The sequence below is a fragment of the Rhinopithecus roxellana genome, chromosome 21 (genome assembly GCF_007565055.1).
Source record: "Rhinopithecus roxellana isolate Shanxi Qingling chromosome 21, ASM756505v1, whole genome shotgun sequence".
NCBI classification, from domain to species: Eukaryota; Metazoa; Chordata; class Mammalia; order Primates; family Cercopithecidae; genus Rhinopithecus; species Rhinopithecus roxellana.
This window is the reverse complement of record NC_044569.1, coordinates 50,789,915-50,806,310: the sequence shown is the minus strand read 5'-3', so window position 1 is coordinate 50,806,310 and position 16,396 is coordinate 50,789,915. Positions and strand designations below refer to the sequence as shown.

General features: G+C 38.9%; 1 protein-coding gene across 1 annotated transcript in view; it reads right to left on the bottom strand.

Moving 5' to 3' along the window:
• Positions 1–14,615: 14,615 nt before the first annotated feature.
• Positions 14,616–16,396, bottom strand: part of SKOR2 (SKI family transcriptional corepressor 2) — a 46,756-nt gene continuing 44,975 nt past the window's right edge. The window contains exon 9 of the mRNA XM_030926151.1: positions 14,616–15,341. The gene's annotated coding sequence lies outside the window, so the exon portion shown is untranslated. The remainder of the gene's footprint in view (positions 15,342–16,396) is intronic.

Here is a 16,396-nt window from a genome sequence, read left to right as displayed (position 1 = left end):
TACTTTTCCCTGAGCAGGAAACAGATTTTTTCTCTTCTGGCTTTAGACGTAACCTATGAGAATAATAAAAACAGAAATCTTGCCTGTGCATCAAGACCTCACAGGGACCAAGGAACACCACAGAATGGGGCTCACAAAGCAGGAATGGAGCTTGGGAAGTGACATAGCCAGTGAGCTTCCAGCCCGGCCATGGGTCTGTAGCTCCCTCTTGTTGTGTCTGCCATTTGTACTGACTTTGGTGTTGCCTGTCTCTGTTTTGACTAGGCCTGTCTCTGACAATCACCTTCTCTTGACTTCTGTTTGCCTTGTTGCTTCGGATGACTCAGAGCCTCTGCTTCTTCTCGGTTGCTGCTTATTAATTACTCTTCCTGCCTCATGGCTTCTGTCTATTGCTTCTTTCTCTCTGTGTGTCTTGGTTTCTGCCCTCTTGCCACCAGTTACTTACTCTCTATGTCTTCAACTCAGAATCCCTGAATTCAAATGCAGGTCTATGGCGAAGGGCACAGCAGAGGGGTTAAGATCTAAATCAGACAAGGAGAAACCTCATCTTTTGAGACTGAAGGGAAAAGGTGAAGTAGATACTTCTGTAGGTGAGAATAGGAAGTTCAGAGGTCATGTCTGATAACTTTTGTCTCAGTAGTGAAGTAGGGGATAGCACTGTCTGCTAAGAATGAGAGCCTAGGCTTGAGTAAGGAGATTGTAGAGCAGTGGTTTGGGCTGACTTTAGATGGAGAAGAACTGACCTGGAACAGGTGAAAACATTGACAGGTAAAGCTGAGAGCTGAGGTGTGAGACTAGATGAGACCAGTCTGCCAATCTATGTAGCTTATGTGATTTCTTCCTGATTGTGTGATTTCAGCCCTGTCTAACCTCCACCCCCACCCCCTGGGTAGGAATGATGGGGTCAGGTAAGAGGAGAGCTCAGAAGATCAGCTACTTGCATTGACAGAAAAGAAAAGTTAGAAAGAAGCTGCGAAGAGGGAGAGATCAGAGACTGGAAGTCTTGAAGAGGCGGATACAAATGCAGAAAGAATGGGTGACTGGGATTAGAAAGTAGGATATTTGAATGTAGCGTTTCAGAGGTGATGACATGGTGTGACATGTATGGGAGATTAAATATGGCCACAACTTCTTTGCAGCTCCTCTTTCCACTCTGATTCTGAGCTGGCCTTGGCACTTACTTTGATCAATAGATTGCAGATGCAGTGATGTTGTGCAAATTCTGGAGCCTAAACCTCAAGAGGCCTTATAGCATCGGCCTTTGCTCTTGGAATGCTGCCCTGGCAACCCCATGACATGAGAAAACCCAGAATGAAAGACCATGGAAAGAGAGTCCCAGCTATCCCAGTAGTCTCAGCATAGCCCATCTCCCACCCACCTGCCAGGTGTGAGCCCAGTGGGACCAATAGAACTGCCCAATCTGCCTATAACTCATGAAAAATAATACATCATTGTTTTAAGCCACTAAGGTTTAGAGTGATTTACTCCAGCAACAGTTAACTAAAATCCCATGGGAGTACCCTAATGTGGTATAGCTTCCTTTGCCTAGAGCTTCCTTCCCCCATCTTTGCCATTCCATTCTCCTGTACTCACACTTTATTTGATCAAATGTTCAGTCCATGTGTCACCCCCTCTAGCCAAAGTGTACCAAGAAGGATGTAAATAAGATGTTAGAAAGAAGCTTTTCCTCATCCTTCAGTCCACATTAGTTGTTCTTTATGTTTCCAAAGTATCTTCTGTCTATCTCTACCTCAGTACTCCTGCTGCATCATAAATGTTTATAACCTTCACTGCACAGCATGTATCTTGAATGTAAGGTTTCCTAAGCCCAGTACCTTGCACCATTCCTGGGACCTAACTGTCATTCAGTTGTTTATTGAAGAAATGATCCAATATTTTACCCTTTGGATAAAATCTTGCTCCTTCACTTACAGAGAAATAGCCTTGCCAATAGTATAACATGACAATGACCACACTATCCATACCTAAAAAGACACTTGTATAGTAATGGAAGAGATGAATGCTCATGAATGGTTTTCCCCTCCTCTTTTCTAATCAAAGTTTTATTGGTACAGATTAAATCTCACCTCCTCCGTGAAGTATTACCTACTAGTGCTATCCAACACTCACTCACTCTGTTGTACTTACTCGCTTGGGCTTCTTTGTTGCCTGGCTTACTGATTCATAGCATGAGTTTGGGAATCAAAGAGCTTTGGGTTCAAATCCCAGGCAGACTATTCATTTTATTTATTGAACACATCACTTGAACCCTCTGATACCCAGTTTCCTGGTCTGTAAAATGGTTGTAAGAATTCCTATCTCATGGGGTTGTTGTATTATGTAATAAAGCATTTAGTACTTGATACTTGGTAAGTTCTTAATAAATGGTAGTTATTATTCATAATTCTTCCTGAAAGGATTTGTAGGGAGGTCTGTCAGTTCCATGACCGTAAGCAGAACCACAGTTATGTCATCCTGTAGAGCTGCCTTCAGCGTTTCAGAGAAGGGTTCTTGGTAAGATGGCACAGTTTCAGAATCTTCCTCATTGAAAATCTTTCCTAATGCATGGAGAATGACTATAAGTCTGGGTTTGCTTGAGGATTGTCATTAGTTGAAGAGGTGACACTTTAGAGACATTTATCTGGATTTCTTTAGTATCTGCTTTGAGGAAGATCTTTTTCTTTGTAGCAAAACAACTATTCTTTTTTTTTTTTCTTTTTTTTTTTTTTTGGTGACGGAGTCTCACTCTGTCACCCAGGCTGGAGTGCAGTGGTGTGATCTCGGCTCACTGCGAGCTCCACCTCCCGGGTTCACGCCATTCTTCTGCCTCAACCTCTCGAGTAACTGGGACTACAGGCGCCCGCCACCATGCCCGGCTAATTTTGTTATTGTATTTTTAGTAGAGACGGGGTTTCACCATGTTAGTCAGGATGGTCTTGATCTCTTGACCTCATGATCTGCCCGCCTCGGCTTCCCAAAGTGCTAGGATTACAGGCGTGAGCCACTGCTCCTGGCCAACTATTCTTTACTGATGCTGACAGCTCCATTTTGGGCTCTTGTGGCTTGAAAAAACTGATACCCTAATCCGTTCCCTTTTGCTGGTTCTAACAACTCACTTCACATTATACTATTGTGAGGGAATGTGGCTAAATGGAGATAACATTTAGTGAAGGGCCCTAGGACCCTCAGAGGAAGAAAACATCATCATGAGGTCATCTGTGTTGCTGAAAGATACAAAGACCCCTAAATTCATAGAATGAGAGGCTCTAAGCTTTCCTTTATGGATCATGAAGGGGAACTAAGGGGAGTAGCTCTTTCCAAAATAGATTAGCTTCAGTGTTCCAGATGAAGAAGACAAAGAGGAGAGGAGGTTGAAGGGGAAGACAAAGAGGAGGCAGAAAAACAAAAGAAGAAGGTGTAGGAGGAAATGGCAGAATTGATCAAGCAGAGGAAAGAATCAATTAGCTTAAAAACAGGCCATATGAAAATACATAGAGGTGAAAAAAGAATGAAAAGAAATGAAGATTGCCTACAAGATATAGAAAATTACCTCAAAAGGCTTCAAATGTAAGAATGATTGGTGTTCTAGAGGGAGTTGAGCAAGAGCAGGGAGTAGAAAGCTTACTCAAGGAAATAGTAATAGAAAACTTTTCAAAACTTGAGAAAGATATAAATATCCAGGCACAGGAAGGTCAGAGAATAACAAACAGTTTTGACCCAAGTAAGACTATCCCAATATAATAATCAAAGTCTCAAAGGTCAAGGACAAAGGAGGATCCCAAAAGCAACAATTGAAAAGAAGCAAATAACACATAAAGGAGCTCTATTTCATCTGGCAGCAGACTTCTCAATGGAAGCCACATAGGCCTGGAAGGAGTGAGTTGGCATTTTCAAAGTGCTCAAACACAAAAAATTGCCATTTAAGAATACCATATCCAGCAAAGCTATCTTTTAAATATGAAAGAGAGATTAATTCTTTCCCAAACAAAAGCTGAAAGAATTTACTACCACCAGACCTGTCTTACAAGAAATGCTAAGGAGAATTCTTCAACATGAAAAAAAAATCCACTGTATTAATCCGTTGTCCAACTGCTATAAAGACATACCCAAGAATGAGTAATTTATAAACAGAAGAGGTTTAATTGATTCACAGTTCCATGGGCTGTACAGGAAGCATGGCTGCAGAGGCCTCAGGAAACTTATAATCATTGCAGAAAGTGAAGGAGAAGCAGGCACATCTTTACATAGCTGGCAGGGCAGAGAGAGAGAGAGAGAGAGAGTGAAGGGGGAAGTGCTACACACTTTCAAACAACTAGATCTCATGAGAACTCACTCACTACCACGAGAACAGCAAAGGAGGAAATCTGCCACCGTGATCCAATCACCTCCCATTAGGTCCCTTCCTCAACGTTGGATATTACAATTCAACATGAGATTTAGGTGGGGACACAGAGCCAAACCATATCACCCACTAATGTGCACCAAGAAAACATTTGAAGGTATAAAATGTACTGGTAAAAGTGAGTGCACAGACACATTCAAAATATTCTAATACTGTAATTACAGTGTGCAATCCACTCATAACTCTAGTATGAAGCCTAAATCTATCGAAAACAGTAATAGATGCAGCAACCTGTTAAGAAATAGACAATGTTAAAATATGTAAATTGAGACAACCAAAAATCAGTGTTGTGGGGATGGAGTTAAAGTGCAGAGTGTGCAAAGTATAGAGTTACAGTGAAATGATGGAAAAAGATATTCCATACAAGTGAAAAGCATAAAGAGCAGGAGAAGCCATGCTTAACTCAGATAAAACAGACTACAAGTCTGGCTGGGTGCTTACCTCTGTAATCCCAGAACTTTGGGAGGCCAAGGCAGACGGATCACTTGAGGTCAGGAATTCTCGAATTCCAGCTGGCCGACATGGTGAAGCCACATTTCTACTAAAAATACAAAAATTAGCTGGGTGTGGTGGCACATGCCTGTAATCCCAGCTACTCTGGAGGCTAAGGCAGGAGAATCACCTGAACCCAGGAGGTGGAGGTTACAGTGAGCTGAGATCATGCCACCGCACTCCAGCCTGGGAGACAGAGCAAGACTCAGCCTCAATTAAAAAAACAAACAAAAAACAAAAAACAAAAAGAATAGACTATAAGAAGTCAAAGAAAACCACTATGTAATGATAAATGGAGTCATTTCAGCAAGAGGATATAACAATGTGATGGTAAAGGGGTCATTTCAGCAAGAGTATATAACAATAATAAATATGTATGCACCCAACACCAGAGTATCCAAGTATATAAAGCAAACATTAATAGATTTAAAGGGAGAGAGAGAATGCAATACAATAACAGTGGAGGACTTCAACACCCCATTCTCAGTAGCAGACAGATCATCCAGACAGAAAATCATCAAAGAAACATTAAACCACATACTAGACCAAATAGGCATAATGGACATTTATAGAACATCCAGCTACTGCAGAATACACATTCTTTTCATCAGCCCATGGAAGATTCTCTAGAATAGACTCTATCTTAGGTCACAAAAGAAGTCTCAACAAATTTTTAAAAGTAGAAATCATATTAAGTATCTTCTCTGACCACAATGGTATAGAACTAGAACTCAATAATAAGAGGAACCTTGGAAACTCCACAAACACATGGAAATTAAACAACATGCTCTTTAATGATCAAGGGGTTAATGAAAAAATTAAGAAGAAGGCTTTAAAAATTATTGAAATAAATGAAAATACAATATACCAAAATCTATGGGATACAGCAAAAGAAGTACTAAGAGGGAAGCTTATAGCAATAAATACCTATATCAAAAAAGTGGAAAGACTTTAAAGACCTAGAAAAGCAAGGGCAAGCTAAATCCAAAATTGGTAGAAGTAAAGAAATAATAAAGATCAGAGCTGAAATAAATAAAATTGAGACTAAAAAGTCAATCAATATGAAGATCAACAAAACAAAAAGTTGGTTTCTTGAAAAGATAAACAAAATAAAAAAATATTTAACTAGACTAAGCAAAAAAGAAAGAAGACTAAAATAAAATCAGAAATGAAAAAGAAGACATAATAACTGAGACCACAGAAATACAAGGAATCATTAGAGACTATTATGAACAACTATACACCAATAAATTGGAAATTCTAGAAGAAATGGATAAATTCCTGGGCACATACAACCTACCAAAATTGAACCATGAAGAAACAGAAAACCTCCATAAACAAATAATGAGTAACAAGATTGAAGCCATAATAAAAAGTCTCCCATCAAGGCCCAGGACCTGATGGTTCACTGCTGAATTCTACTAAATATTTGAAGAACTAATACCGAGTCTACTTAAATCCTTCAAAAAAATTAAAGAGGAGGTCAGGCAGGGTGGCTCACGGCTGTAATCCCAGCACTTTGGGAGGTTGAGATGAGTGGATTGCTTGAGCCCATGAGTTCAAGACCAGCCTAGCCAGCATGGTGGAACCCTGTCTCTACCAAAAATACAAAAATTAGCTAGGTGTGGTGGCATGTGCCTATAGTGCCAGCTACCTGGGAGACAGAGGTGGGTAGGATGGTTTGAGCCTGGGAGACGGAGGTTGCAGTGAGCCGAGATTGTGCCACTGCACTCCAGCCTGAGTGACAGAGCCAGATGTTTAAAAAAAAAAAAAAAACTGAAGAAGAGGAAATATTTCCAAACTCATTATACGAGGCCAGTATTATTCTGATGCCAAAACCAGACAAGGACACAACAACAACAACAAAAAATTACAAGGTGGTATCACTGATGAACATAAATGCAAAAATCCTCAACAGAATGTTAGCAAACTGAATTCAACAACATGTTAAAAAGGTAGTTTACCATGATCAAGTGGGATTCATCCCAGGGATGCAAGGATGGTTCAACATACACAAATCAATAAATGTGATACGTCACATTAACAGAACTAAGAACAAAACTCATATGACCACTTCAATAGATATTGAAAAAGTATTCAATAAAATTCAACATCCTTTTATGATTAAAGAAAAAAACTCTCAAAAACTGGGTAGAGAAGGAAGATACCTTGAGCCTGGGCAACATGACAAAGCCTCATTTCTACTAGAAATACAAAAAGTTAACTGGGCATGATGGTGCATGCCTGTAGTCCCAGCTACTTGGGAGGCTGAGGTGGGAGAATCACTTGAGCCTGGGAAGTTAAGACTGCAGTGAGTTGAGAATGCACTGCTGCACTCCAGCGTGGGCAATGGGAGTGAGACCCTGCCTGAAAAAAAAAAAAAAAAAAAAAAAAAAGAAAGAAAGAGAGAAAGGAACGTATCTCAAGATAATGAAGGCCACATATGACAAACCCACACCTAACATTACACAGAACAGGGACAAATTGAAAGCCTTTCCTTTAAAATCTGGAATGAGACAAGTATATCCAGATTCATTACATTAATTCAATATAATACTGGAAGTTCTGGCCAGAGCAATTAGGCAAGAGAAAAAAAATAAAGGACATTCAAATTGGAAAGAAAGAAATCAAATCAACTTTGTTCACAGATGACATAATTTTTTATTTAGAAAAATCTAAAGACTCTACCAAAAAAACTGTTAGAACTGAATAGCAAATTCATTAAGACTGTAGGATACAAAATTAATATACAAAATCAGTAGCATTTATATACATCAATAGCAAACAATCTGAAAAAAGTCAAGAAAGCAATCCCACGTACAATAGCTACAAAATATATAAAATACCTAGGAATTAATTTAATCAAAGAAATGAAAGATCTGTAGAAGGAAAACTATAAGACACTGATGAAAGAAATTGAAGCAGACCCCAGGAAATGGAAATATATTCTATGTTCATGGATTAGAAGAATTAAAATTGTTAAAATATCAATACTACCCAAAGCAATTTACAGACTCAATGCAATCTCTATCAAAATACCAATGACATTCCTCAAAGAAATGGAAAAAGTAATCATAAAATTTATATGGAACCATTCTAAGGTGTACTAGTCAGCAGCATTTAATATACTCACAATATTGTAAAAACACCACCTCTGTCTAGTTCCAAAACATTTTAATAACTCCAAAAGAAAACTCTGTACCCATTAAGCAAGCTCTCTCAATTCTCTCCTTATCCCTAGACAGACACTGGAAACCACAAGTTTGCTTTTTGTCTCTATGGATTTACCTATTACAGATATTCCATAAAACTAGAATCATGCAATATGTGATGTTTTGTGTCTGACTTGTTTCACTTAGGATACATTTTCAAGTTCCATCCATGTTGTTAGCATGTGTCAATACTTCATTTCTTTTCATGGTTGCGTAATATTCCATTTTTTGGATAAACAACATTTGCGTGGTTTTCACCTTGTGCTGCTACAAATATTTGTATGCAAGTATTTGTTTGAATAATTGTTTTCAATACGTTTGTGTATATACCTAGGAGGGGAATTGCTGGGTAATATGGTAATTCTGTTTAGTTTTCTGAGGAACCATCAAACTGGAGTGGCTGCACACCAGTTTGCATTTTCACCAGCAATGTATAATCGTTCCAATTTTCCTACATCTTCACCAATACTTGTTATTGTTTTTTGATATTAGCCATTCTAGTGCATGTGAAATGGTATTTCATTGTGGTTTTGATTTGCATTTTCCTGATAACTCATAGTGTTGAACATCTTTTCATATATTGGGTGTTCATGTAACTTCTTTGGGGAAACATCTATTCAAGTCTTTTGTTTTTTAAATTTGGTTATTTGTCTTTTTATTATCACATTGTAAGTGCTCTTTATGTGCTCTGAAAGCAAGTCCCTTATCAGATATATTATTTGCAAACATTTTTTCTTTACTGTGAGCTGGTCTTCTTTTACCTTCTTGATGTTATCATTTGCAGCACAAAAGTATGTAACTTTATGGGAGTCGAATTTATTTTTTCTTTTGTCACTAGTGCTTTTGGTGTTGTATGTGTGAAAACATTGCTTGACCCAAGGTTATGAAGATCTACTTTTATGTTTTCTTCTAAGAGCTTTGTAGTGTTAGTTCTTTGACAGAAGATACTTTGAATAGCACTGTCTTGGGGTATTTATCTTACTGGAGACATATAATACCTTAGTCAAAGAAATCATGCTAGTTGTGAAATTTCAGCTTCAAGTGAGATTAGTGAGGGGAGATGTTTTTATTTAAGAGGGGTCTTCCAGCACTCTTCAGATTGTGTCAATCTGGGCACTGCCAACTCACCTGTGTAGGGAGCACTGTAACGGCTAAAAGCAGAGATTTTTGAAGTCACAGTGGCCCTAGTTTCAAACTCCTACTTTTCTACTTAAGCAGCTGAGTAGCTTAACTCCTTTAAATTTCAATTAAATAGTCCCTACCTCATAGGGTTGTTGAGAGGATTAAAAGAAATAATGCATTAAGCATTGTGCATAAACTTAGTACAATGTTCATCTTACTCTAATCACTCAATAAAAGTTGGCTGCTGGTATTATTATTGGCTGCCAAGTAATTGGATGATAGTGCCATATAAGCAGAGGGATGAAAAAGCAACTACACATAAAATTACAGTTTCACCAATGATAGTTTAGTACTGAATTCAAACAGTATTTAACCATGTTTTAAAGCACACAATTTGGGGGAAGTGTTGATTCTTTAAAAAGTCAATCCCTAGAGGGCCATAAAAGCTATTTCAATCACTATAACTAATTACAAGGAAGTATAAATCAATAAACTTTTCTAAATGGTCTAAAATATAATAAAGAAAACCATCATTAACAATCATCCAGGAAGCCACTGTCCTTAATAGTGAGATGATGTAAAAGTTGGATGTGCAGCTGGAAACCATCATTCTTAGCAAACTATCACAAGAAGAGAAAACCAAACACCGCATGTTCTCACTCATAGGTGGGAACTGAACAATGAGATCACTTGGACTCGGGAAGGGAACATCACACACTGGGGTCTATCATGGGGAGGGGGGAGGGGGGAGGAAGGAGGGATTGCATTGGGGAGTTATACATGATATAAATGATGAATTGATGGGTGCTGACGAGTTGATGGGTGCAGCACACCAACATGGCATAAGTATACATATGTAACAAACCTGCACGTTATGCACATGTACCCTAGAACTTAAAGTATAATAAAAAAAAAAAAAAAAACAGAAAAACAGAAATACCAAAAAAAAAAAAAAAAAAAAAAAAAAAAAAAAAAAAGTTGGATGTGAAGAATGAATTTTATTATTTGAAAACTCCAGGTGTTAACAGTGCTTTTAGAGAAGTTCTTAATTCAGCACACAGTCATGGCTTTTCTGAAAGATTGTTTACTTTAGGTAACTTTATTTCTTCTAAATTATATGTATATTCATCTTGGTATGGAAATACGTGGCCCTCTGCATAGAAGTATTGTCAGCTGTCAGTGTTTTTCAGCACCTTTCTTAGCTCAAAGCCAGCCCCCTTCTCATCCCTCTTCCTAAAGCTGCAACACAGCTTCAGGTCCCAAATCAAGACTGGAGTCATGCTACATTTAGAAAGTCTTTGCTTTTTTTCTCCCAGTCCTGTGTGGTAGTTACAGGCTCAAATCTGGAAGTCCCAGGACCCTCTCCTGAGTTCCCAAGCTTACCTTGCTGCCCCTCTAAGCAGAGAGCCAAAGCCCACATGGGCTCCTGAGCCAAAGAGCTCTCTGCCCATCATGTCTTCAAGTCTAGGACTGGGTTTGCTTCCTGCCACCTGTTTGTTCTCAATGGTGTGTTTTCCCAAGGGCAGAACCTGCCCATAAATGCCATATGAGTGGCAGGGCGCTGTATCATGGATGATGGTGATTGACAGCCTCTTACTCTTGAACATGCCTGTGCTGCTGAGATCTATTCCCTTGTTGGGGTCTGGCTACATAGCTGCTCACATCTTTCTTTGTGTCACATGAGAATGTATGAGGCCTTTTGGACAGTTTACCTTTCTAGTCCATCTCCTGTCCTACCCCGGAAAGCCAGCCAAGTTCAGGTTCAGCCCCTTTCCCTATCTTCACCTGCATATACTGCAATGGGAGATATCAGAGATGTTACAGCTGGCTTAGTGTGATGGTGAGGCCAAGAAATAGACGAGAATAGCTTGCCATGGCAGTAAGAAGAACTGGATTTAGGGTTGACTCTGCAACTAGTTAGCTTCCATATCCAATACCCTTAGCTAAATCAAAGGGCCAATAAGCTCATAAAATGAAATAAACAGCATAAATATACATTGGAAAGTTATCACATAAATAAGAAATCATGCGATTGTTGGCAATGGGGGCCCTCAAATAGAGCAAAAGGTTTTGTAATCAGAGTTAATAGAAAATCTAAAATAATGTGGTTAAATAAGATAGAATCTCATTTCCTTCCAACATAAAAGAAATCTGGAAATGGTCAGTCCAGAGTTGGAATGGTAGTTCAGTAGTTGTCAAGGACCCTGGCTTTTATTATTTTTTTGTGTGCCATACTATTAATAGTATATGGTTTTCATCTTCAAAATCACCTCATGGCCTGAGACAGCTGCTGGGCCTCCATCCATCTTATAGACATCAGAAAAGAGAGAAAGGGAAAGGAAAAAAAGAAATAATTAATTAATTAATTAATTAATTAATTTTGAAGCTACCTTCCTGAAAGTTCCACATGTTTCCACCTGCATCCCGTTGGCCAAAATATAGTCACATGGCCATGTCTAACTGCAAGTAGGGTAATTGTTCAATTGGGTGTATTGCCACCTGAGAATGGGTATTATAGGATGGCAACTAGCATTTGCCACATATGATCATTTGAAATCAGATGAAAAGTCAACCTTTGAGAGAGCTTAAATTGATAACAGTGAACTGATCTGCTTCTGTGATTGGCTCAAATAAAATAAAGAAGATAGAATCACTCATTTAACAAAAATGTTTTGTGTTGCTGCTACCTGCCAGGGACTGTGCTAAGCACTAGGGAGAGGGTAGTGAGCTGAAACAGACATCTTCTGCCCTCCTAAAGTGTATAGTACACGTCTCCCCCACAAGAGTCTGTTATTACAAACATGGTTTGGGTTGCCTATAGGGAATTTTGTAAGATGGTCAGACTGTGTGTGCTAAACTCTGTAGAGAGAGACAAAGGCCCTCTGCTCATAGCATAGAGAGTGCTGGGAGTTAAATGACAGTGCTTACACATCCTTAAAACGCAGACAGTATTCCTTTTCTCTAACCTCCCTCACTGCTGACCAACCCAACACTGTCTTAACTCTTAACTCTTAAATGAAAGAGCTCCTATCAGTTTGATCATATCCCCTGTAGCTAGGAGAGAGTTCTCCTCTATTTTCCACAGTGCAGAGACCACATTCATTGTTCAATCTAAGGAAATTGGGATGTGATGTCCCTCTCTCCTTGCCTGTGGCAAACAGACAAGCAATTACTCAGGCATTCTAAGGATGGAAAGCATCAGTCTGAAATGTCTGGTCGGCCCCAACAGGAAATACTTTACTGTTCAGGCCTGGATTTTTGCTTTTATTTGCTGATGCTTTTTCTGATTTTATAATTTGATTTGGAATTAAAATAGAGAATTGTATTTGCATTGCCTGTGTGCTTCATTAGTTAGTATTTGGAATGACCTTGGAATTTTGACATGATAAAACAAAGAAAAGAGCACAGCATTTTTTTTCTGCTGTCATTTTGTGCAGCCAAGAATTTTTACTTGTCTTTCTGAGGAGTAGCTTTATTTTTAGCCCCATGCAGCACTTGAGATGGATGTCCTGTCTATTTCCACAAGGCAGCTCAGATAACACAATTCTATCCAGTTTTGGGGAAGAATTATTTTGTTCCAACTTAAAAGCAACAAACATTACTAGAACAGGAAAAATATGTTCACTATTCTTAATGAGAAAACACATGGGGTAAATGACACGTTTCCACATCACATGTGTGATTTCCTTGACTTTTTCTTTGAAGTTTTGGGTTTTTGGTGTGTAGCTTTATGGCTACTTGGAGGATTGTTAGGCTCTAGTGCTTGTAATGAATAGAGACTCTAAGGCATGGGAGTAAGGTCAACAGGAGAGCCCTGGCACTCAGAGACACGTATAGCTAGGCTTCTTTGGAATCTGGAATTTAGGTGGAGAACTGGAAGGCACCAATGCGGTTTTAACATTCTTTACTTGGTCTTAGCCAAAAGGCCGAGAAGTGATAGTTTTAACATTGTTAGCAGCAGAAGCAAATGGTTTTCTGTACTGAACTTGGCCATGAACTCAGTGCAGAGTTATGCCATGGTTAGTAAGTCCAGAGTGCTGCAGACATACTGGTCAAGTTATTGGGTTTTTATTTCTCTTTTACTACAAGATCATTTGCTGATATTTTACCACTAATAACTCATAGATATTTAAAGTTGCAATTGGAAACAAAAGAATGACATTTCGGGCTGGTTTATACTGCCAGTTGATGCAGCTGCAGGACAAAGACCTTAAATTTATCTGTAAATCTGTTATTCTCCCTCCAAACTCCTGGACCAAGTTGCTTTTGCTCTGAGAAGCTATCTGGTCCTAGAGTTTGCATTGGATTCTGTAGAAAATGACCCTGCTGGCTAGTCATGAAGCCAGGTTTGTGGCCTCCCAGATGATTTTCTGCCACCTCTGATATCCTTGGCTTAAAGTACAAAGCTAAGAGCCACAGGGCTTCCACCCCTATGTGTAATTTCATGCTTATATCAGAGAAAATTCTCCACTTACCTGACTGCTCAAATTACACACCTAAGTACAATGACCAGTTTTAGAAACATATATCATGTCCAAAGGACTCTGTGAGACTCATACCTGCACCCAGGCCCCTCCTGGAAGAACAGCTCAAAGAGAAAATTTTTTGTCACAGCATCTTCATATTAGTTTCTGTTAGTGGTCACTAAGAATCTGTTTCCAGACTCTGGGACTTGGTTTACATTCCTTCTCTAACACAACTTCTCATCCTTCATAGGCTAGGAAGAAGATCACAAATGAGTATCCCTCCTTTGGTTTCTTATTGTCACAGCCAAGATAAGAGCATTTATCTCAAGGGTAAGTTGTGAAGCTTTTTGGGATAGTTTGTGGTAATAAAGCAGGTGGGGAAAAAGTATTAAATCTCATGGCGATGCATCTGAAGGCTCTTTTGAAATCTGTTGAGGGATGCCAATGGTGAGATGTTTTTTCCGTTAGAATGGGCTTTGGCAACCTCAGGTTGGGAGGTCATCCATGGTGGACTTCTGTGCAACCCACATTACCTTAGAAATCTTGGCTGCAAAGTGTTCAGTATTTATCTCTCTCATCTGAAAGGCAGAATTTGGGGCATAATACGATCTTGTGGACTTGGATTTAACATCACAGTAAGTGGGAAGGCCTATGGTGGGCTCTATCAGCAACACTACTGTAAGACCTATCAGGAATTTAGAACATTCCTTTACCTATACAAAGATCCTAAAACAATGGGGGAGTTGTCCAGATGCTGACAATGACCAAAGGCTGGGCTAGCCTTTAATAATCATTTTTGAAGGAATTCTGTTTTCAAAAATAATTTATTCAAATATTTTTATACCAAAATAATTCTTAAAAGTATGAATTTCTCTTAGTTATCCTCAAGCAAATATGCATTTAACTACATGAACACAACTATTACTTCATAGTTTTTTATTATAGACTTTTTTTATCCACATGAATGTTAAAGAAACTACAACAGAGTTAAATACCATTTTTGATAACATGATTATATTCTTAATTACACTCAATATTAAACTGTAAAATATTTCCAGAGGAATACAATCTTCATTCATACAGCAGGCAAAGTACAGAGAGGAAGGGGCCACGTGTTAAGTCTGTCCAGTTTGCTATGAAAAGCAGGTTTGTACGGCTGGTGCCTTCCCATCCGTTGAAACGCGATCCCCACTCCTAGGACAGGTCTTATGTTTTCTTTCCACCAAGAATCACTTCTTCAAAAGGAAAAGACAGTTTTGTAGAGTTGCTTTCTCCATGTGTGCAGCACTGAGACTGCCTGAGACCATCCATGGATTTCCCAACCCAGTTGGCTAATAGCACTTCCCATGCCCTGGGTTCAACTGTCCTTTAAAAATACGAAGACTCAAACTTTGGTTCCACCAAAAGATGCGACAAGCATTGACTGCTCTGGTTGGCTCCCCCCTCCCCCCACTAATGAATGGCTGCTACAGTCTATTTTACATGGTTGTCCATGCTGTTTTGAGGTCACTTGTCCTTAGGTTCTCCTGAACCTGATTTTGTATTTAATTCCCAAGCCCTTTTGATCTGCAGTCTTTAATGCGGGTCAGAAGTGCTCCATGGCAGACTGTATCTTACAAGAGAATAAGAGTAAGTCGTTCTGTGCACCTGGGACAAGACAAAAGCACAGAATAACAAGCTGAGCCTAATATAATCAGATAATTTTAAAACATGTAGAGTAATATTTGGTATACCTCCTTAGGAAAAGACATTTTGTCTGCCACCCTAGGTTATATATCTCTGATGACATTGAGTCAAATCAGAAATATTAAATGAGAGTGTGCTTCACTCTCATTTAATAAATTGTTTGCTGTGTCCTTTTTACAGTAAAACCATTTAGATGGGTTTAGAAGCTGGGATTTGTTGTTGGGCAAAGACAAAAGCAGCCTGCAGTGAAAGGGGCAGACAGAATTTCATGCTCTGGTGCTCTGTTGGTTTTGATTGGATGGCCCAAGTTATGTTTATTTTTCTTGTCGTAGAGTGTCAGGGCAACATAGAAGTATGAGCGGAGGTTTTGTGATTCAAAATCAATGAAATGATTGGATTGGTTGTTAACTGCGTTTTTATAACTGATAATACAAGATGTGAATTAGGCCACAATTTTAGGTGGCAAACCAGAGGAGAGCAGACAAAGTATGGAATGCAGAGTCAGCCCCAGCCTGGCTCAAATCCTGTGACTTCCTAGCAGTGAGACCACAGGCAACTTACTCATCTCTTGTCTCTTCAGCCTTCTCAGCTGTAGGGGGGTGAAAGCAGTAATACTTACCTCAATGGGTTGTTCCAAAGATTGAATAAGATAATCAACATAAAGTCCTTAGAACAGTAGGGGCACATCATTATTCTCTACAGAGATTCTTAAAAGAACCTCTTATGTCTGACTAAAGATGAGAGAAATGAATGTACCACTCTCCCTCTTTATCTTTGATCTATACAAAGGGAAGACACAGAATGTTCAATTAAAATCCAATATCTTTTTTTTTAAGACTCTTGTTGTTACTTTCATAGTAATTATTCCAGAAGTGAAACAAAAATAAGAGTTTACCAAAGAGGTAGATATAGTTAAAATACCAATAAAAAATAATATTCCAGATGCTCCAGAAAGATGCAATGTAGCAATTAGTGATTAAGAAAATGCAGACATAAGGCAAAAATAGGTGGGTCAT